The 22,278-nt window shown below is 39.1% G+C and overlaps 1 non-coding gene across 1 annotated transcript; it reads right to left on the bottom strand.

The window, feature by feature from the left end:
• Positions 1-10,056: 10,056 nt before the first annotated feature.
• Positions 10,057-10,162, bottom strand: LOC120106702 (small nucleolar RNA R71). The gene has a single exon (XR_005508773.1). It is a non-coding gene; the product is annotated as a small nucleolar RNA R71 (small nucleolar RNA).
• Positions 10,163-22,278: the final 12,116 nt, after the last annotated feature.

Below are 22,278 nucleotides of genomic sequence, written 5' to 3' on the forward strand. Positions count from 1 at the left end.
GAGAAGAAAGAGAAAGAGGTTCAAGGGAGTTAGAGCTTTCAAGAGGAGAAATTAAGTGCATTCAAGTTTTCCCATCTGATTTCGTGCTCAACTACTCACTTCCACTCGGCATTCAAAGCTCGCATTCAAGCAAACGTGATCCACATCGGAAGAACCACCATCACCCACGCTTCCAACGGCAAAAAGGGTGCTTCCGATTTTGTTGTTTTTCATTGATATATTTGCTTTCTTAAGAGCTTTCAAATCTTTGTAAAACATTTGATTATTGTGCTTGTTCCAGTCAAGGGACTTGGAACAAGGGATAGGCGTCCCAAGCCTAAGTTAAATTGGGGGATTGTAGGGTTCGTTGTTAGTCCGGGGTAAAACAACGAGTTGGGTAGTGCACTCGGAAAACTACCAGACTGTAATCGCTGATTATAGTGAAAATTCCCAAAGGTGTTTGGGGAGTGGATGTAGGAGCAGTGGAAGCTCCGAACCACTATAAATCTTTGTGTTTGCGATTGACCGTGCTTATAACTATATCTTTACTTTAGCACATACACTTGTGTGTCTTGTTTTAATTAGACAAAAAGTTTTAAAACACCAAATTCACCCCCCTCTTGGGTGACCATCTCTGGGCAACAAGTGGTATCAGAGCGGGTGCTCTGTGTATTCTTGAAGACTTAACCGTCTTTGCCAAAGATCAAGATGGCAACACCCTTCAACAATGTTCCTGCTGAGGGGCAGGCAACCAATAGACCTCCACTCTTCAATGGGACAAATTATTCCTATTGGAAGACTAGAATGAGAATTTTTATTCAAGCACAAGATTATGCCTTGTGGAGGGTTATAATCAAGGGACCACACGAACCATCTCACATAGTAAATGGCATTCAAGTTCCCAAACCTGAGGAGGATTGGGATGAGAATGATAGTAGGATGGTTCAACTCAATGCTAGATCCATGAACTCATTGTTTTGTGCTCTAGATGTAAATGAGTTTAATAGAGTCTCCACCTGTAGTTCCGCCAAGGAAATATGGGATAGGCTTGAAGTTACCCACGAGGGTACCAATCAAGTCAAAGAGTCTAAGGTGAACATTCTAGTTCACAAATATGAGTTATTTAAGATGGAACCCAACGAAACTATTTCATGCATGTTCACACGCTTCACTGATATAATAAATGGTCTAAAGAATTTGGGTAAATCTTACACTAACTCTGAACTTGTGAGAAAAATTCTCAGGTCTTTGCCAAAAGTTTGGGAAGCAAAGGTCACGGCGATCGTAAAGCTAAAGACCTCAACACGTTGGCACTTGAACAACTATTGGGCTCATTGATGACGCATGAGCTCACAATGAAGCAACATGAAGAAGATGTGCCAAAGAAGAAGACAATCGCCCTCAAGGCTACTTCAAGTGCTTGTGAAGAAGAAAGCAGTGAGAGTGAAGAAGAAAGTGAAGATGAAGACTTGGGCTTAATAGTAAGGAAGTTCAAGAAATTCATGAGAAGAAAGAAACCCTTCCCAAGAAAGAAGTTTGGAGGGAGAAATGATTGGAAAAAGGAAAAAGAAAAAGAAAGAGACCCAATCATATGTTATGATTGCAAGAGACCGGGACACATCCGCTCCGAATGCCCTCAACAGAAGAAGCACTATGGAAAGAAGAAGAAGAAGGCGTTGAAAGCAACTTGGGATGATAGTGACACATCCTCCTCCGAGGAAGAGAAGGAAGAGACCGCAAACTTGTGCTTCATGGCATTCGACGACGATGAGGTATGTCAAAGCTCAACTACAGATTTTACTTTAGAAGAATTATATGAAGCTTTTCAAGAGCTCATGAGTGATTGTAGTATGTTAGGAGCAAAAAATAAAGAATTAAAAGCCTCCAATCAAAAACTAAAGGATGACATTAAAAACCTATTGATTGAAAAGGAGAGCTATGAAAATGATAACACCATTGACCTAAAGAATAAAAATTCAAAGCTTAGCATTGAAAATGAAACGGCAAAAACACTCATTAAGGAATTAAATCTAAAAGTCAAATTCCTACTCAATAGTAATACCTCACTTGCACAAAATGTTGAATCCCTTAAAAATGATAAGGAAGAATTGGCTAAAGAAAATTTGGACCTTAAAAATGAGGTACACAAGTACAAACCAATTGTGCAGAAATTTACACATAGCTCTGAAAAATTAAATCTCATTCTATCCAATCAAAGAGCTGTTTTTAATAAAGCCGGATTAGGATACAAAACTAGCAAACAATAAAAATATCTAAAGAACTTTTTTTGTGAAAGCAAAAGATTTCAAAACTGAAAAACCTACATGCTTTCATTGTGGAAAAAGTGGACATAAAGCCTATTCTTGCATTCAAAGAAAGATTCAAACTAACAAGAATACATTTGTAAAGGGTAAAAATACAACTAAAGTGTGGGTGCCTAAGGAAACCAACTACACTAACCAAGAAGGACCCAAGAAAACTTGGGTACCTAAGAGCTTCACGTGATTATTTTGCAGGTATGCCTTGCAGCCGGGAGCAAAAAGAGAATGTGGTATCTTGATAGCGGTTGCTCAAGGCATATGACCGGTGATGAGAGCCTTTTTGTCACCTTGAAATCAAAAGAAGGAGGAGTAGTCACATTTGGAGACAATGCTAAAGGTCAAATCATTGGCGTTGGTAAAATCTCCATATCACCCTCCTCATTTATTGACAATGTATTGTTAGTTAATGGATTAAAACATAATTTATTAAGTATAAGTCAATTTTGTGACAAGGGATTTAAAGTGTCATTTGAATCTTCCCTATGCATAATTAGTAGTCCAATTGACAATGAGATCATACTTATGGGACATAGGCGTGGAAATGTTTACATGGTAGATCTTGATGATCTCACTATGAAAGATGGCCAATGTCTTGTAGCCATGGATGCTAAGGTCAATGAGACTAGCTGGTTATGGCATCGTAGGTTAGGGCATGCTAGCATGGATTTAATTTCTAAGTTGATTACAAAAGATCTAGTCAAAGGACTACCAAAAATAGACTTTGAAAAGAACAAAATTTGTGCCGCATGTCAACTAGGAAAACAAACAAGAAGTTCTTTCAAGTCTAAGAACATAGTTTCAACATCAAAACCCCTAGAACTAATTCATATGGATTTATTTGGACCCACTAGAACTGCTAGTCTAGGGGGTAAGAAGTTTGGTCTTGTAATTGTTGATGATTTTTCACGTTTTACATGGGTTTTATTTCTTGCCCACAAAGATGAGTCCTTTCCCACTTTTATCAAGTTTCATAATAGGATTTCGAATGAACTTAATCTTAAACTAAAAGCAATTAGGAGTGATCATGGTACCGAGTTTGAAAATCAGCATTTTGAAAAATTTTGTGAAGAAAACGGTATCAATCACAATTTCTCGGCTCCTAGGACACCCCAACAAAATGGGGTGGTAGAAAGAAAGAATCGCACACTAGCAGATATGGCTCGTACCATGTTGTGCGAATCGGATCTACCAAAGTACTTTTGGGCTGAAGCAATAAATACTGCTTGTCATATTTTAAACCGTGCTTTAGTTAGATCTATCTTAAAGAAAACACCTTATGAGTTGTTGAAAAATAAGAAGCCCAATATAAGCTATTTTCATGTTTTCGGTTGTCGCTGCTTTATTTTAAACAATGGAAAGGACAATTTAAGTAAATTTAGTGCTAAATCAGATGAGGGGATCTTATTAGGTTATTCCTCATCTAGTAGAGCATACAGGGTCTTCAACAAGAGAACTCTCGTTGTTGAAGAATCCATTCATGTTGTTTTTGATGAAGCTAATGGAGATTCTTCTAGAAAAGAAGAAGATGGTGATGCAGGTATACTTGAAGACAGAATGAAGGAATTCTCCATACAAGATAAACAACATGAGGATGAAATCAAAGAAGATACAATTCAGCAAGATGAAGAAGATCAACCTCCAGCGAGAAATCAAGATCTTCCTAGGGAATGGAGGTATGCACATGGTCATCCAAGGAATCTAATCCTTGGTGATCCTTCACAAGGGATAAGGACAAGATCCTCCTTAAGAAACACTAGTAATTATCTTACATTCGCTTCACAGATAGAGCCTAAATCACTAGAAGAAGCCGAAAAAGATGAAAATTGGATAAATGCTATGCAAGAGGAATTAAACCAATTTGAAAGAAATCAAGTTTGGACTCTAATGAAAAGATCCCCTAATGTTTCAATTATAGGCACCAAGTGGGTATATAGAAATAAACTAGATGAAGATGGAATAGTAATAAGAAACAGAGCTAGGCTAGTAGCCAAAGGATATAATCGGGAGGAAGGAATAGATTTTGATGAAACTTTTGCTCCTGTTGCTAGGTTAGAGGCTATTAGACTACTTTTGGCATATGCATGCTTCATGGATTTCAAACTCTATCAAATGGATGTAAAAAGTGCCTTTTTAAATGGTTATATAATGGAGGAAGTTTATGTAGGACAACCTCCAGGTTTTGAGAACCACTTACATCCAGATTATGTTTTTAAATTGCATAAAGCATTATATGGACTTAAGCAAGCCCCTAGGGCATGGTATGAAAGATTAAGTAATTTCCTAATTGAAAATAAGTTTAAGAGAGGAAATGTAGACAAAACCCTCTTCATTAAAAGAAAAGGGAATGACTTATTGCTTGTGCAAATTTATGTGGACGATATAATTTTTGGTGCTACTAATGATAGTCTTTGTCAAGAGTTTGCTAAGCTTATGCAGGGAGAATTTGAAATGAGCATGATGGGTGAGCTCAATTTCTTCCTTGGGCTACAAATAAAATAATCAGAGGAAGGCATCTTCATCAGTCAGTCCAAATACATCAAGGAAATGTTGGAAAAGTTCAAGATGAAGGATGCAAAGGAAATCAGCACACCCATGGGCTCAAGTTGCAAGCTTGACAAAGATGAAAAAGGTAAAAGTATAGACTGCAAATTGTACAGAGGTATGATAGGTTCTTTACTTTACCTTACTGCTAGTAGACCAGACATATTATTCAGTGTTTGCATGTGTGCTAGATACCAAGCATGTCCTAAGGAATCACACTTGCAAGCTGTTAAAAGAATATTCAGATATCTAGTAGGGACATCTAATGCAGGCTTATGGTATTCTAAACAATCTGATTTAAATTTAATTGCTTATTCTGATGCTGATTTTGTCGGGTGCAAACTCGACAGAAAAAGCACAAGTGGTACTTGTCAATTCTTGGGTGCTAACTTGGTTTTTTGGTTTAGCAAGAAACAGAATTCAGTTGCATTGTCCACAGCTGAGGCTGAGTATATTGCAGCCGGAAGCTGTTGTGCCCAAGTTCTTTGGATTAAGCAACAACTTGAAGATTTTGGTATCAAAATGGACAACATACCAATTAGATGTGATAATACAAGCGCAATTAATTTAACAAAAAATCCTGTCCAACACTCTAAATCAAAACACATAGAGATTAGGCATCACTTTATAAGGGATCATGTGCTGAAAAATGATGTATTAATTGAGTATGTATGCACTGAAAATCAATTGGCCGATATCTTTACAAAGCCCCTTTGTAAAGATAGGTTCAACTTTTTAAGGAATGCTTTGTACTTGTATGATCCTAACAAATAGATTGAACCTGTAATGCAATACTTTGTAAGCTCTAGAGATACATATGAATGCTACTCAAACTAATAATACACTTCAAGGTCACGTATAGCAAACCTAGTGCCTAATAAGTGAAAACTTGAATCTATCAAAGTTAGATGACGAATTGTTTGACTTTTCGGAGGATGGTTACCCTCCCTTGGACTCTTCATGGAGATATTTTCAGAGCCTATTTCATAGGCATTCGAAATTTGGTCAAACATTCCTCATTTCAATATTGATAATTCAAAAATCATTATCAAACTTTTATAGGATGTGTTATTGAGGGGAAGGATCACAGGCAAGCTCACTCTATATTCACCAAAAGAAATCACACTGATTATTGTGGTTGAATAAAATAAATTGGAAAAAGATAGAAATCATTCTGAAATTTTTCAGTGCCGGAGACGTCTCTGGCAAATCACAGAGACGTCCCCCCGGCGAGACGTCTCACATTAGTCACGGAGACGTCTCGGGGACCGAATGAAAGTTTTTAAATTAGGTCGAAACAGCTCGAGCCATCCCGAGCTGCCTTCCTTCGTCCCCAACGAAAACATAAACCCTAGCCTCCATTTTCTCTCCACCACAAACCGAACCAAAATCTCTCCCCATTTTCCTAGATTTCCAATCCATGGCACCTAAGAAAGCTAGGCGAACGGGTGGGAGGCGTCCTAGGGTAGCGAACGACGACGAGGAACGGAGGGAAGAGTCCTCCGCTGATAAGTGCTGATTAATCTATAATTTAATATTTTTTTTCCAGCACTTATCAATGTTCTTAAACGGATAACCACTTGTTTTACCATGAAATTGAATAAACAATGAAATAAATTTAAATTATGGTAAGAGGTAAATAATACTTTTCTTAAAACAGACTCTGAATTTGTCTCTCTTCTGGTTGAGATCTTTCATAAAAATATATAAGGAGGAGATTGTGTTGACCCGAATTATTAACCTGATGGAGTTGCAATCAAGCTAAGGGTATAATTCAATGGGCTTTGGTCCTGGTTAGATTGAAAGTTATAATTATATGAAAAAATATTTGATTAACCCTTTTATTAAGTCACGGTCTGATCTGGTTGAGTTCAATCTGAAGCGGTATAGTAAGAATTAAATGTCATTGGGCTCGAGAACAAATTCAAGCAAATCAACAATCATGACCCACCTCAAACCCAAAGTCAATTCCCAACCAATGCCTTGCGTGCCTTCATATAAAATTTATAATTTTAAAATAAAAAAAATAAAAATAATAATAATAATAAATAATAATAATAAAATAAATAAAAATAATTTCGGGAAGAATTACTGGAAACACTGTTCATATGAACAGTATCCCGTGAAAACACTGTTCATATGAACCGTGTTTTTACAAATATATATATATATATATATTTATGTATATATATAAATCAAATAATAAATAAATTAATAAATAATATCCACTGTTTATCTTCTTCTTCCCGATATCCCACTGTTTATCTTCTTTCCCCCCTTCCCCGCAGTGCATCCGGGCCGTTCCGCTTCTTCCCGTTGATCCCGCGTCGATCCGCCGCCCGTGCCAACTCCCAGCAGCCAGCGATGCAAATCCTCCACGCGGTACAGCCGGCGACCAGCTCCTCCGCGATCACCGTGCGTGCAGCCAGCACCCCAGCCCAAGCGCTCGTCCGCGTTCATCACGGATCCCGCATCCATCCGTGGGCCAAAGAAGAAGATGGATCTTCTTCCATCCGTGAAGCATTCCTCCCGGCGATCCCGCAGGCCTTCATCTCTCCCATATCCGCCGATTCAAGAAGCCGTTTCAGCCGCCCGTGATTCTCCCCACCTTCCGCATGCGTTCCCCTCTTCCGGATTCGAGAGCCTTTGCATCGCGTCCCCTCCTAGCTCAGCCTCCTTCGCATGATCCGCTCGTCCGCGTCACTGCCAGCAGCCCAAGTTCCCATCCGTACTCATCTTCCACGGATCAAGCCTCCACATCCAAGCAATCCCACAAATCAAGCTCCCGAGTCCGCCTCCTTTGAAGCCAGTGATGCATCCCACGCTTCAAGCCTCCGCGTCTGCAAGCACCATGATCCAAGCACCCAGCGGCTCATCCGAGATTGGCTCCTCCTTTCGTTTCCAAATCCCAGCCCCCAAGCAATCGGATCCCCATCGATCAAGCATCTGTTACCCCTCCATCAAAGGATTCGTCGCTGTCCATCAGGGGGTGGGCGACCTATTTAAGGAGAGGAAGAGGGAAGGAGAAGGGGGGACTCGGTGGAGAAGAAAACAGGGGAGACCCCCTGTTTCGGTGAAAAAGGAGAAACCAGCCGAGAGAGAAGAAGAGAAAAAGAAATAAAAAAAAAGAAAGAGAAAGGAGGGGGGACTTGAGGCGGATGGCGTGGAGTATCTTAGCAAGCCGATCAAAGTCGCCAAGCATCATGAGCAGCTAAACCTCGGTTTAGGGGTTTGATGAAGCCATAGAGGAGTATTCGTTTCATTTTTGTTGATTTGAGTTTGTATTGTAAGATAGGTTGCATGATGAAGAATTTATCAATTGATCTTATGATTTATCCAATTTATGTGAATCATTTATCTTGCATAAAATATTTTACATAGATTGATCTATTTCATCGAATCCAACACCTGTTGTTTGGAGGAGATATTCATGTGACATCGATTTCATATTTAATGATTTAATGATCAGATGCATCATGCTAGGTTAGACAGATCATGCTTATCGTTAGAGTAGATGGTTTGTGCTAGACTTAGATGATTCATGCTGCGAATTAATCATAATTTTTAATGATTGCTTTGGCTTGTAGTCGGAAGCAATCAAGTCTTACATACAACTCAATTATTGAAAGCGTCACGGATATAAATCTATCGGTGGATTCTAGCCCTAAACATCTCTCTCCATAGATAATTCATACTATTACATCCATATTGATTCTTAGTTTTTATCATTTACTCTAGCTTATCCCCTTTGAAGTAATTATTTAATTAGAAAAAATAACTTGTCTCCAATCCCTGTGGACCGACACCCGTAATCACTATCCTACAGGATACGTGCTATTGCGTGGTTTATTTTTGAAATTGAAATAACCGATCAATTTTTGGCGCCGTTGCCGGGGATTGCTAGCATAGTTATTTTTCTTACTAAATTTTTTTTTAAAAAAAAAATTAAAAAAAAATTCTTAAAAATTTTTTTTCTATTATTGTTACTTTTCTTATCTTCTTTTTCTCCCTTACTAATTTTTATTTATTTATTTTTTTTATATACTATTTGATCAGGAATCGAGGAAAAAATCTGGGATGATCAAAAGGAGAACTGCCGGAAAAAAAATGCTGCAGAGGTTTGCAAAAAAAAAAAAAAAAAAAATTGCTGGGGAAATTCCCTTTGGTAACCTCTAATTATTGGTTTGAAATTTTGTGGTGATTATTTGATTTTAATTATAGCAAAATTGTGAATGCATGCTTGATACACATACACAAATCAATTTGCACATAGTAAGGGCAATCACCCCAACAAGATCAGAGCCGGATTTCATCACCGGACTCTTGCCCAACTTAGGTGAACTCAATCTCACATAGTGTCATCTTTAATTAAAATCAATTAGACGTTGGCCCCTAGGGACATTCGAGCTCAATAGGACGAAGATCACCGAAGGTTGCACCAATTTCGCTCTGTGGCTTAGTTGATGTCTAGGCAAGCTTTGTCCCTAAAAGGGAGACAGTTCATCTGTTCGAGGCAAGTGGGTTTTAAGTGGGACCTTTGCGAACGCATCGTGACCCCTCCACTTACCTGGGAGCTTACCTGGTCAACTCGGTTCATTAGACCGGATTGGAGGCTTAGGTGCCCTCTTCAAACCAGTTAGGAGCTGTCTAGTGATTTTAGGACAAATCAAGGACTGATGTATTTTTCTTTTATTGCATGCTTGACTGATCGAGTACTAATGTATGCAAGGGAGTCGTTCTAGAGTACGTGAGCTATTACCTTTTGACCCTGAAATAGAACGAACCCTTAGGAACATTCGAGCTAAGATCAAAACATTAGGATCATCCCCACCTCTTAAGATGGCTGAAGAACAACCCAAACTCCTGAGAGAGTACTTTACTCCCACCATTTACACTTCCCCATCTTGCATTCAATTACCTGAAGTAGCAGCGGTACAATATGAAATAAAGTCTAGTGTGATCCAAATGCTCCCATCTTTTTATGGGCTCACCAATGAAGACCCATATAAACACCTAGATGAATTCCTTGAGATTTGCACCACTGTCAAGATTCAGAACTTCACTGATGATGTTCTGAAACTTAGATTATTTCCCTTCTCCCTTAAAGATAGAGCCAAACAATGGCTAAATTCTTTAGAAGCTAACTCAATTCGTTCTTGGGATCAAATGCAACAAGAATTCCTTAAAAAATACTTTCCCATAGGAAGAACGAACCAGTTTAGACGTGCCATTACAAGCTTCTCCCAAACTGAGGGAGAAGAATTTCATGAAACTTGGGAGAGATTTCGAGACCTAATCCGTAAATGCCCTCATCATCAAATACCTAAGTGGCAGCTAGTGCAATGTTTCTATGACGGATTGACTGAACGAAACCGTCAGATGATTGATGCCGCATGCGGGGGGACTTTCATGCTTCGAAATGAGCATGAAGCATGGCAACTATTTGAAAATCTTAATAAAAACTCCCTCCACCATGCTTCATGTTCTCGTCAAGCATCCCCGAATTTTCAAAGAAAAGGGGCCATTTGTGAAATAAGTCATTCTATGGACCTGTCTAGCAAGGTAGATGCATTGTCCCATAAGATTGACCAACTAATGATAGGAGGACATGTCGTTAGCTCTTCCCAAGCACAAGTATGTGCTATCTGTTCTAGCCCATCGCATCCAATTCATGAGTGCCCCTCAGCACCCCAATATTCCGAACTCGTGCAAGAACACATCAATGCTGCCCAAACACAGCCCAGACCGGGTAATGATCCATTTTCCAATACATATAATCCGGGATGGTGGAATCATCCTAATTTTTCTTGGAAGCAGCAAGCTTCGAACACAGCCCAACCCTATTCCCAAAATTTTCAAAATCCTCAGAATTTTCAAACCCCACAACATATTCATCCCTACCGTCCCTCGATTCAATTTCAACACACTCCTCCTCCACCCCAAAGAAACACAGCCTTTGAGGAGAAAGTGTTGAACGCCCTTCAAGGTTTGGAAACCATTACACTATTGGTGCACTCTCACACGCAATCAATCGCCAAGCTAGAATCCTAGATGGGGCAACTAGCTAATGCACTGAACAAGCGAGAGGAAGGAAAGCTTCCAAGCCAACCACTAAGTAATCCTAGGGGACAATACATGGCTCAAGAAAATCAATTAAATGAAATTCATCATGAACAAGCCAATGCTTTAACTACCCTAAGGAGTGGACGTATAATAGACAATAAGATTGGGGAGGACAACAATAAGGAAGGTGAAGAAGAGGATAGAAATGTGTCAAATGAAAATCTAAAACCTTCTTCTTCTTCTTCAGCTAGTCCATCTTCTGCCAAAACCACATCCCAAAGGCCCCATTTCCTGAAGCTCTTACTTCACCCTCTCCATTTGGCAAAAAGGGAACTTCATTAGAAGAGATGATAGAGGTCTTCAAACAAGTTAAAATCAACCTCCCACTCCTTGATGCCATCAGACAAGTTCCCTCCTATGCCAAATTTCTCAAAGACCTTTGTACACAAAAGCGAAAATCTAGGACACATGTGCCTAAAAAGATCTTCCTAACTGAGCAAGTGAGTTCTATTCTCCAACACAACACCCCTCCAAAATTCAAAGATCCTGGTGCTCCCACGATCTCCTGTGTCTTAGAAAATAATTTCATTGATCGAGCACTCTTAGATCTAGGGGCAAGTGTCAACCTTTTACCTTATTCAGTTTATGAGAAACTTGGTTTAGGTGAGTTAAAACCAACCTCGGTATCCCTTCAATTGGCTGATCGATCTGTAAAAACACCACGTGGGATAATTGAAGATGTTCTTGTCAAGGTAGACAAATTTTATTTTCCAGTAGATTTCATTATCCTTGATATGGAATATGAGCCCAATCCTAATAAACAAATCCCCGTGATCCTCGGGCGGCCCTTTTTAGCAACAGCCAATGCATGCATCAATTGTAGAACAGGGGTAATGAACATATCATTTGGAAACATGAAGGTAAAATTAAATGTGTTCAATGCGGCCAACCAACTCGCGAGGGAAGTTGAGTGTTTTATGATAGACAAAATAGATGACCTCATAAAAGGAGATGCAAAAACTATCTCACTGTGTCTGGCTGAAGACAATAAACTTAGCACTTGTTGGGAGGCAACCCAATTCTCTTAGTTTTCTTTAACATTGAGGACAATGTTAGGTTTAGGTTTGGGGGTATTCATCTTGATTTTCATCAAAAAAAAAATTTAAAAAAAATAATAATAAAAAAATCATCTTTTAAAAAAAAATTAAAAATATTTTTTTAGAAAAAATATATTTATTTTCATAAAATAATATTAAAAAAAAGTTTTGTTAAAAAAAAAAACCTAATTTATATACATTTATGCGAGAATGATAAAAACACAAGGTATATAAAATCTAAAAGCCCAATGACTAGTGGGAAGTAATACAAATTTAAGTTCTTTTTATTAAGTCTCTCTTAGGGAGTTGTAAGCTAATTAATACTTTGGAATTTCACTACACACTGGCCGACCCTTCTAAGGTCTAGGCTCGACATTATGTTGATAGTATAGTAGCAACCTTGGACCCTGATGAATCATACTTATCTAATCCAATAAAAAAAAAAAATCAATAAAAATGGATTTAGTCAGGAACATCGAAAAGGGCTACCTATTGTCAAAGATCAAGTGGGCTTGTGATGAGGACTCCGAGCATAAGTCCGTAGGGGAGTCTTGATGCCCGATACCTTATGCCAACTGGTGTGAGAGTTGTCGACTGATTGCTCGTTACACGGAGAAATCACCACAAGAGTAAAAGTGCACAATTTATATATCTTTCTTAAAAAAAAAAGGAAAAAAATGCTGTATTGACCGAAAAGACAACAGTGTGAAAGCTGTCGTTGCAAAAATTCGAGTAAACTGGAATATTACAGATAAAGCCCGTGAGGTACTAAAGTAAACATCCACAACTCTCGAAATCCTGCAGATAAGATGATTTTGAATCAGTGAGTAGGTCTTTTCGACCAATCCTTGGAAACTACTAGTATTAACAATATTTTGGAGATCCGAACCCTTAGCTTGTGTACGGTCCAGATTTCACCGAGCACTCCAGTATAAATAAGTCTTACAACTCCCTAAACGGAAACTTAATGACTTTAACTTAGATTGCATACTAATCTAGAATTTGGGCTGACTTAGTAAATAAAACCGTGTGTGCTTTGAAATTCTTATCATTTATGTATCTTAAATTAGATTTTAATTAAAAAAAAGAGTTTTTTTTTCTAGCTAGTATGCACTTGGAATTTGAAGTTTCATCAATCGAATTAAAAAAAAAAAAAAAAAAACAACAACAACAACAACAAATTAATCATAACAATAAATGATATTGAAGTTTGTGGGTATCTTCACTGGAAACCCTCACGAGACTATAACTCGTCCACTAGGGTAACCTAGGGGTTTAAAGCCTTGTTGCATATGGTAAATGCAATCGCGATGCCTGCGAAAGTGAGTTAAAGCTTTTCTTTAATTTCATTTTGCTCGAGGACTAGCAAAACATAGGTTTGGGGGTGTGATAAGTGCTGATTAATCTATAATTTAATATTCTTTTTGCAGCACTTATCAATGTTCTTAAACGGATAACCACTTGTTTTACCATGAAATTGAATAAACAATGAAATAAATTTAAATTATGGTAAGAGGTAAATAATACTTTTCTTAAAACAGACTCTGAATTTGTCTCTCTTCTGGTTGAGATCTTTCATAAAAATATATAAGGAGGAGATTGTGTTGACCCGAATTATTAACCTGATGGAGTTGCAATCAAGCTAAGGGTATAATTCAATGGGCTTTGGTCCTGGTTAGATTGAAAGTTATAATTATATGGAAAAATATTTGATTAACCCTTTTATTAAGTCACGGTCTGATCTGGTTGAGTTCAATCTAAAGCGGTATAGTAAGAATTAAATGTCATTGGGCTCGAGAACAAATTCAAGCAAATCAACAATCATGACCCACCTCAAACCCAAAGTCAATTCCCAACCAATGCCTTGCGTGCCTTCATATAAAATTTATAATTTTAAAATACAAAAAATTAAAAAAATAATAATAATAAATAATAATAATAAAATAATAAAATAAATAAAAATAATTTCGGGAAGAATTACTGGAAATACTGTTCATATGAACAGTATCCCGTGAAAACACTGTTCATATGAACAGTGTTTTTACAAATATATATATATATTTATGTATATATATAAATCAAATAATAAATAAATTAATAAATAATATCCACTGTTTATCTTCTTCTTCCCGATATCCCACTGTTTATCTTCTTTCCCCCCTTCCCCGCAGTGCATCCGGGCCGTTCCGCTTCTTCCCGTTGATCCCGCGTCGATCCGCCGCCCGTGCCAACTCCCAGCAGCCAGCGATGCAAATCCTCCACGCGGTACAGCCGGCGACCCGCTCCTCCGCGATCACCGTGCGTGCAGCCAGCACCCCAGCCCAAGCGTTCGTCCGCGTTCATCACGGATCCCTCCTCCATCCGTGGGCCAAAGAAGAAGATGGATCTTCTTCCATCCGTGAAGCATTCCTCCCGGCGATCCCGCAGGCCTTCATCTCTCCCATATCCGCCGATTCAAGAAGCCGTTTCAGCCGCCCGTGATTCTCCCCACCTTCCGCATGCGTTCCCCTCTTCCGGATTCGAGAGCCCCTGCATCGCGTCCCCTCCTAGCTCAGCCTCCTTCGCATGATCCGCTCGTCCGCGTCACTGCCAGCAGCCCAAGTTCCCATCCGTACTCATCTTCCACGGATCAAGCCTCCACATCCAAGCAATCCCACAAATCAAGCTCCCGAGTCCACCTTCTTTGAAGCCAGTGATGCATCCCACGCTTCAAGCCTCCGCGTCTGCAAGCACCATGATCCAAGCACCCAGCGGCTCATCCGAGATTGGCTCCTCCTTCCGTTTCCAAATCCCAGCCCCCAAGCAATCGGATCCCCATCGATCAAGCATCTGTTACCCCTCCATCAAAGGATTCGTCGCTGTCCATCAGGGGGTGGGCGACCTATTTAAGGAGAGGAAGAGGGAAGGAGAAGGGGGGACTCGGTGGAGAAGAAAACAGGGGAGACCCCCTGTTTCGGTGAAAAAGGAGAAACCAGCCGAGAGAGAAGAAGAGAAAAAGAAATAAAAAAAAAGAAAGAGAAAGGAGGGGGGACTTGAGGCGGATGGCGTGGAGTATCTTAGCAAGCCGATCAAAGTCGCCAAGCATCATGAGCAGCTAAACCTCGGTTTAGGGGTTTGATGAAGCCATAGAGGAGTATTCGTTTTATTTTTGTTGATTTGAGTTTGTATTGTAAGATAGGTTGCATGATGAAGAATTTATCAATTGATCTTATGATTTATCCAATTTATGTGAATCATTTATCTTGCATAAAACATTTTACATAGATTGATCTATTTCATCGAATCCAACACCTGTGGTTTGGAGGAGATATTTATGTGACATCGATTTCATGTTTAATGATTTAATGATCAGATGCATCATGCTAGGTTAGACAGATCATGCTTATCGTTAGAGTAGATGGTTTGTGCTAGACTTAGATGATTCATGCTGCGAATTAATCATAATTTTTAATGATTGCTTTGGCTTATAGTCGGAAGCAATCAAGTCTTACATACAACTCAATTATTGAAAGCGTCACGGATATAAATCTATCGGTGGATTCTAGCCCTAAACATCTCTCTCCATAGATAATTCATACTATTACATCCATATTGATTCTTAGTTTTTATCATTTACTCTAGCTTATCCCCTTTGAAGTAATTATTTAATTAGGAAAAATAACTTGTCTCCAATCCCTGTGGACCGACACCCGTAATCACTATCCTACAGGATACGTGCTATTGCGTGGTTTATTTTTGAAATTGAAATAACCGATCAACGCCGTCTCCTCCGGTTGCTCCGCCAACCATGACCCTCTCCTGTGCGAATCGCACAGTAACCACAGGTAGATATATTGATTTTCAGTTTCTAGCTAGTGAGGAATTCTCTATTGGAGAGAGACTCCGTGCCCAAGGTTGGGAACACCTATGTTCCCTAAATATGTCAACCTATCCCGGCCTAGTGAGAGAAATGTTTAGCAATATGGCCTTAGGGGACTCGGGGTACACCGGATATGTCCGAGGAACATTGATAGAAATCAATGAGGACATCCTATCTAGCTTGTTACAAATCCCCAAATACGGTGAGGCTCCGACCTCACATCCCCAAAGGGAGATTGCCCTAAACCTAATTTTAGGAAGAGAGGACTGCGGCCCTCTTGACATAGTCAAGTCCCAAGACCTCAATGCCGAAATGAGATTGCTTTTGAGCATAGTTAACCGGGTCTTGTTTTCAAAAACCGGTCGCTTCGATTTCGTTTCGGAGCGAGACTTAGCCATCATGCACCACATCTTGCTAGGGATTCCCCTAAACCTCCCTAGGCTCATGTTGAACTACATCTCCATATGTCATAGGTATTCCAGATTTAGCATACCATATGGGATGGTCTTCACCCTACTGTTCAAACATTTTAAGGTTCCAATTCCTGAAAATGAGCCAGAAAAACCTTTGAGAAACACTGACTACTACAATGTGAGCACATTACATAGGATGGAGTTTCACAAGAAAGACGGGTCTTGGGTTAAGGTCTCTAAAAGAAAATCTCAAACCATAGAGCCTGAGATCCAACATCAGGAGCCTGACCACCTCTCTCCTCCACATAGTCCTATGGCCTTTCCTGATGTACCTTCCAGCTTGGCTGGACCATCCACCTCAGTGCCCCTCCTCCAGTCAGTGGATCATTGTTCTTATCAGATGAGCAGATGCACACCCTAGCATCTATGATGTGCTAGCAGATGAGGGAAGAGATGAGATCAATAATCTCTGCTGAGTTAGCCCCCATCCGTACCTCACATGAAGCACTCCTAGAAGAATTGAAGGAAATCAAAGTTCAGATAGAAACTACAGCGTCAGAATTGGTTCGTGTGGCAACAAACCAAACTCTAAGATCAATTGAGATAAAGGCTGAATTGAAGACCATATCGGATGGTCTTCAAGAGTTGACGAGCCCTGGAGGCAATGTGGGCAGTGTGGCTGCCCAACTTAGAGGAAGGATAGACAGGGCAACTCATGAGTTTGAAGCACTAGTGACAGCCTTCAATCAATCTCAGGGAGATCACTTTAGAACCCTAATGGATTCAATAAATGGATTTATAGAGGCTGCTGCTAGGACTATTGAGCGTGGTCGCCGGTGAGGGACATTTTGTGGACATCTAGGGTTCATCTTTTTGTAAAACCCTAGGCTTATTTGAAACTTCTTCTTTTGTATTAGCAATCAATACTTGTAATGGCCTTTTATACTTGTAATGGTTTTCTTTTTATCCTTGTAATGACTTCAAATGATTGCAATGATATATGAATGTCATACACTTCTTTTTGAATCATGGTGTATGTTTTTAATTTTGTGATGTGCCATGAGAATGTTCAAATTTGAAAATGTGCAACCACTTTACTATTTTGCCAACTTGTCAATACATGTGAAACAGGGGGAGCACAACTTGTATTCACTGCATTCAAAAAGTCTGAAATGAATTCCAAACCAAAGGGGGAGTAAAATGAATGTTGAATTCATGGATGGCAATAACTTGGAAATCATTGATTGTTTCATTATAATATGAATGCTGAATTCTAATAGGCATCGCATTTTTAGGTACCTAAGGAAAATTTGTCCCCTTCATTGTTGATGACAAAAAGGGGGAGTAGAACCAATATATGGAATAGAACCAATATATGGAATGCAAAATACAAAATTTACACTCATACTTAAAAGTTGAATTAGAAAAGATAAAATTGAAGAATATTGGCTTTAAGACAATTGCCCTTCTGGAAAAGAAAGGGGGAGTCAAAAAGTATTTAGCTCTCAATTGTCTTTAGCATCAATATTTCATTAATTTACATTTTAACTTGATTCAAATCCAGTTGATATGCCAAAATTGCTCAAGAGCTACTAAGATCAATACTTATGCATAAGGATAGAACTGAAAGTTGACTATATTGAATTATGCACGCTGTATCTAGCTCTAACCAAAACATAATACTTGTACATCTGAACAAATACTGTGCATATGTTTAAATTTTAAATTTTGCATATACTCAGTGTTTTGTCATCATCAAAAAGGGGGAGATTGTTGACCCCCTAATGGATTTTGATGAATACAAAACACTAGAGTATAATTCCCTTTATATTAACAATTTATTTGAGGATTTCAGGTGTTTAACTAAGAATATTGTTAAGAATTGTCAAGACATGTTTCCATATTTTTCAAGGATTTATTGAAGATTTTTTGAGATAAAGAAAACAGATCAGGGACAGCCGAGACGTCTCCGGTTTGTCCCAGAGACGTCTCTGGCACGAAGAGAAAGAATTGGCACGTCTGGAGACGTCCCCGGCACCTGGCGAGGCGTCTCGCAGGGTCGGAGTCGACTCCCGACTCTGCGGAGTCGACTCTCTCAGAGACGGCAGAAAGGCCGATTTCAAAGGATGCGCGCGAGTCGTCTCCGAAGGACGCGGAGTCGTCCCCACGCATAAAAGACAAACATCTCGAGACGTCCCTAGAAAGCGCGGAGTCGACTCTCTCAGGGATTCCAAAGGACTTGTTTTTCGTTGATAAAACTACGGAGTCGTCCCCGACGTCGCGGAGTCGTTCCCATGCAAAAAGCGCAAACATCCCGAGACGTCCCCGTAAAGTGCCGAGCCGACTCTCTCAGAAAAACAGAAAAACAAGCATTCAAGCTGTTCTTCTTCAGAGACGTCCCCGTAAAGCGTCGAGTCGACTCCAAACATCGTCAAAAGAATTTTTATACAGCCGAGACGTCTCGCGTTCAAGCGGAGACGTCTCCGGAGCGCCTGGGACGCGACTGACACACTTTTGCAGGTTTGTTTGAATTTCAAACGGCTATATTTTTGTGTCTAACGGATCTATTGCTTGTAGGGCTATAAAAAGGAGCTTTTAAGTGCCTTTAAATATCTTCTCACCAACCAAACACAAGATCATTCAAGAGAGAAGAAAGAGAAAGAGGTTCAAGGGAGTTAGAGCTTTCAAGAGGAGAAATCAAGTGCATTCAAGTTTTCCCATCTGATGTCGTGCTCAACTACTCACTCCCACTCGGCATTCAAAGCTCGCATTCAAGCAAACGTGATCCATATCGGAAGAACCACCATCACCCACGCTTCCAACGGCAAAAAGGGTTCTTCCGGTTTTGTTGTTTTTCATTGATATATTTGCTTTCTTAAGAGCTATCAAATCTTTGTAAAACATTTGATTATTGTGCTTGTTCTAGTCAAGGGACTTGGAACAAGGGATAGGCGTCCCAAGCCTAAGTTAAATTGGGGGATTGTAGGGTTCGTTGTTAGCCCGGGGTAAAACAACGAGTTGGGTAGTGCACTCGGAAAACTACCGGAATGTAATCGCTGATTATAGTGGAAATTCCCAAAGGTGTTTGGGGAGTGGATGTAGGAGCAGTGGAAGCTCCGAACCACTATAAATCTTTGTGTTTGCGATTGACTGTGCTTATAACTATATCTTTACTTTAGCACATACACTTGTGTGTCTTGTTTTAATTAGACAAAAAGTTTTAAAACACCCAATTCACCCCCCTCTTGGGTGACCATCTCTGGACAACAGTTTGTCATTAGGGACCCAAACTCTCGAATAGTGGCCGCTGGTGGCTGCCAGATTTTCGATACCTTAGTTCTGGAGCAGAGTTGTGAACGGCTTGGGTCGGCCTAAGCAATGCTCAACGTGTACTACAAGCCAGCTTGGTTATATTAGAGGGTGACTTGGCCACCATGATCAGCTAGATCTAGGGTGGTCCGAGTTGCAGTGGAGGAGAACACCCCTTGCTTCGGAATATTTGAATTATGGTGAGTGATGGTGTGGCCTTTCAGGCCAGGCATGTGTTTAGAGAGGCTAAAAGAGCCACAAATTGGGTGGCACGATGAATAAGGTCTAGAAATAGTGAAGTTTTACCCTTGATACACCTTATGATCTATGAATTAAGTTTTTGATTATGGAAAGGACTTTCTAAAGGTAAGATCGAGGGCTCCAAAACCCTATCCTGCTACCTAAATGTTGAAAATTGAAGAAGAATTAAAGATCTATAAGTTAATAAATGAACATAAAATAATTAACCTAAAATAAATAAAAGAACAAGAGAGCAAGCTAATTTTTTTATCAAGGAGCAAAAATTCTTAATGGTCAAAAACAAATTATAAAGCTAGCATCATCATTATATGAATCAATGCAAAAATAAAATAAAAGGGAAGAAAGACAAGCTTCTCTAGAGTATATCGGCATGAATCTGGCACACCTCTTCCTCTTGAAGGATCTCTCGTATCTTGGGGGGTCTAGATTTAAGGGAATTGAGATAGAAGAAGAGTGGAATAGGGGTGGTAAGATCAAGATAAAAGAACCTAAGCTAGAGCTCTAGAGAGAGAAAAGAATCAAAAAATTAAGTTGTTAACTCTTTCCTCCGAAGGAGTATTTATAGCTAGAGAAGAGAGAGATCAATGGGAGAGTTTGAACTTTTTTGAGTTAGAGCAAGGTTGAGATGATGCCAAGTGGCATATAATTATTGGCTTAAGGAGAGAGCAATCGATTAAGGCTTGGTTGAATAGATGAGATTCTCTTTTCTAAATTTGATAGCTATAAATACTTCCATCTTTTAACTACGGGATGGGAGGTTAGTTACAACTTAAAAATATTAGATTTATAGGTGAATTTTCAGGTATTTTTGGGTAATTTTTGTTACTAGGTTGGAGATATCCAAAAAATATAAAATTTTAACTAAGACACCTATGAGATGGTTCTAATTTTAGCCCAATTTAAGCTTGTTTGACCTATATTTAGAAATGGTCAAATTTGGGCTCTAAAGTAAATTGAACCTGGTCCAATTGGTTTGCGCATGTGGAATTTGATCAAACTAGATAGTGAAAAGTATACTTGGACCCTTAAATCATTAATTGCGGTGAAGATAGAATTAGAAAGTAATTAGGAGATAATTGGATCGAGTTAGTGAATCAGTCTTAATCAGGTGACCACGAGATAACCTATTTAGGTTAATTTGCAAAAATTAACCCAAAACTTGCATAATTGGACTTAAAAATAGCCAATTAAGAATGGAAGTAGGTAAAAAAGTTGGATAAATTGAGCTTGAAATGGAACGAGATTATATGAAATTGTTTGCCCACATCTAGATTGATAGCCAAGAACCATAAATCGATCAATTATAGGCCTTCTAATGATGTCGATATAGATCGATCGAGAAGCAACAACTTCTATAAGATATCTCTTCTAGCAATAAAGAAGGTAACATATAATACATAAGATTGTAATAATACATAAATTTTTTTTCCCAAACATCAAAATTGAACTTTTATCTTTATTTTCCAATCAATTTCATGTTTGCTTATTTTAAATTTCTTGTAGATTAGTTTGTAATTTAATTTATCACCATTGCTTTCTTGAGTAGAAAGCATATTAGTAGTGAAAATCCTTGATGGTCTAAGATGGTAGAGCCTATAATTTTACCATCCTTGTCTGTGAAAGTATAGTGGTACACCCATGTATTCATCTAACTTGTATTTAAAATATTCTCTTATACCCTGAAAAGAGGCCAAGTTTTCAGGCTCATCTGGTAGCATTAGCATGCATAACTATTTAGATGCCACCTAGGTAGAGGAATGATGTACCACTATCTGGCTATCCTCAAGCTGACAGTCGTATTGGTGGTGTCGCTAATGAACAACTAGTATCACAAGGTGAACCAGTGGGATGCATCCCATAGGCTCCCCAAAGAAAAGTGATACTAGTTCTAGCCCACTAAGGAAAGTAACAGTTAGGAATGATGTACCACTATCTGGCTATCCTCAAGCTGACAATCGTTGTGGTGGTGTCGCTAATGAACAACTGGTATCACAAAATGAACCATTGGGATGCATCCCATAGGCTCCTCAAAGGAAAGTGATACTAGTTCTAGCCCACTAAGTTGTAACAATTATGATCTTGATTTGCGGCCTATTGCTGCCCATTTGCTAGAGCAACACTACTGCCCTCGATAATTTGCTCGTACCCTTTCCCCTTAAGCCTTATGCTTCTGCCATGCATCTTCTTTCAATGAATACTCTTATGTACTGATAGTCAATTTTAAAGACCACGCAATAGCACGTATGTAGTAGGATAGTGATTACGGGTATCGATCCACAGGAATTGGGGTACAGTTGTTTTTCTTTAAAAATAAAAATATTTAAAAGAAAGAGTTTGTGAAGAAAATTAAACTAAGAAATTTAATAAAAGAAAATGCAATTAAAAGGATATCAGTTGGAGGAACCTAGGGCATGGAATTCACCACTAACATCGGA

The sequence above is a fragment of the Phoenix dactylifera genome, chromosome 12 (assembly GCF_051530095.1).
Source record: "Phoenix dactylifera cultivar Ajwa chromosome 12, Ajwa_hap1_PhDact_Kaust_v1.1, whole genome shotgun sequence".
In the NCBI taxonomy this organism is placed as follows: Eukaryota; Viridiplantae; Streptophyta; class Magnoliopsida; order Arecales; family Arecaceae; genus Phoenix; species Phoenix dactylifera.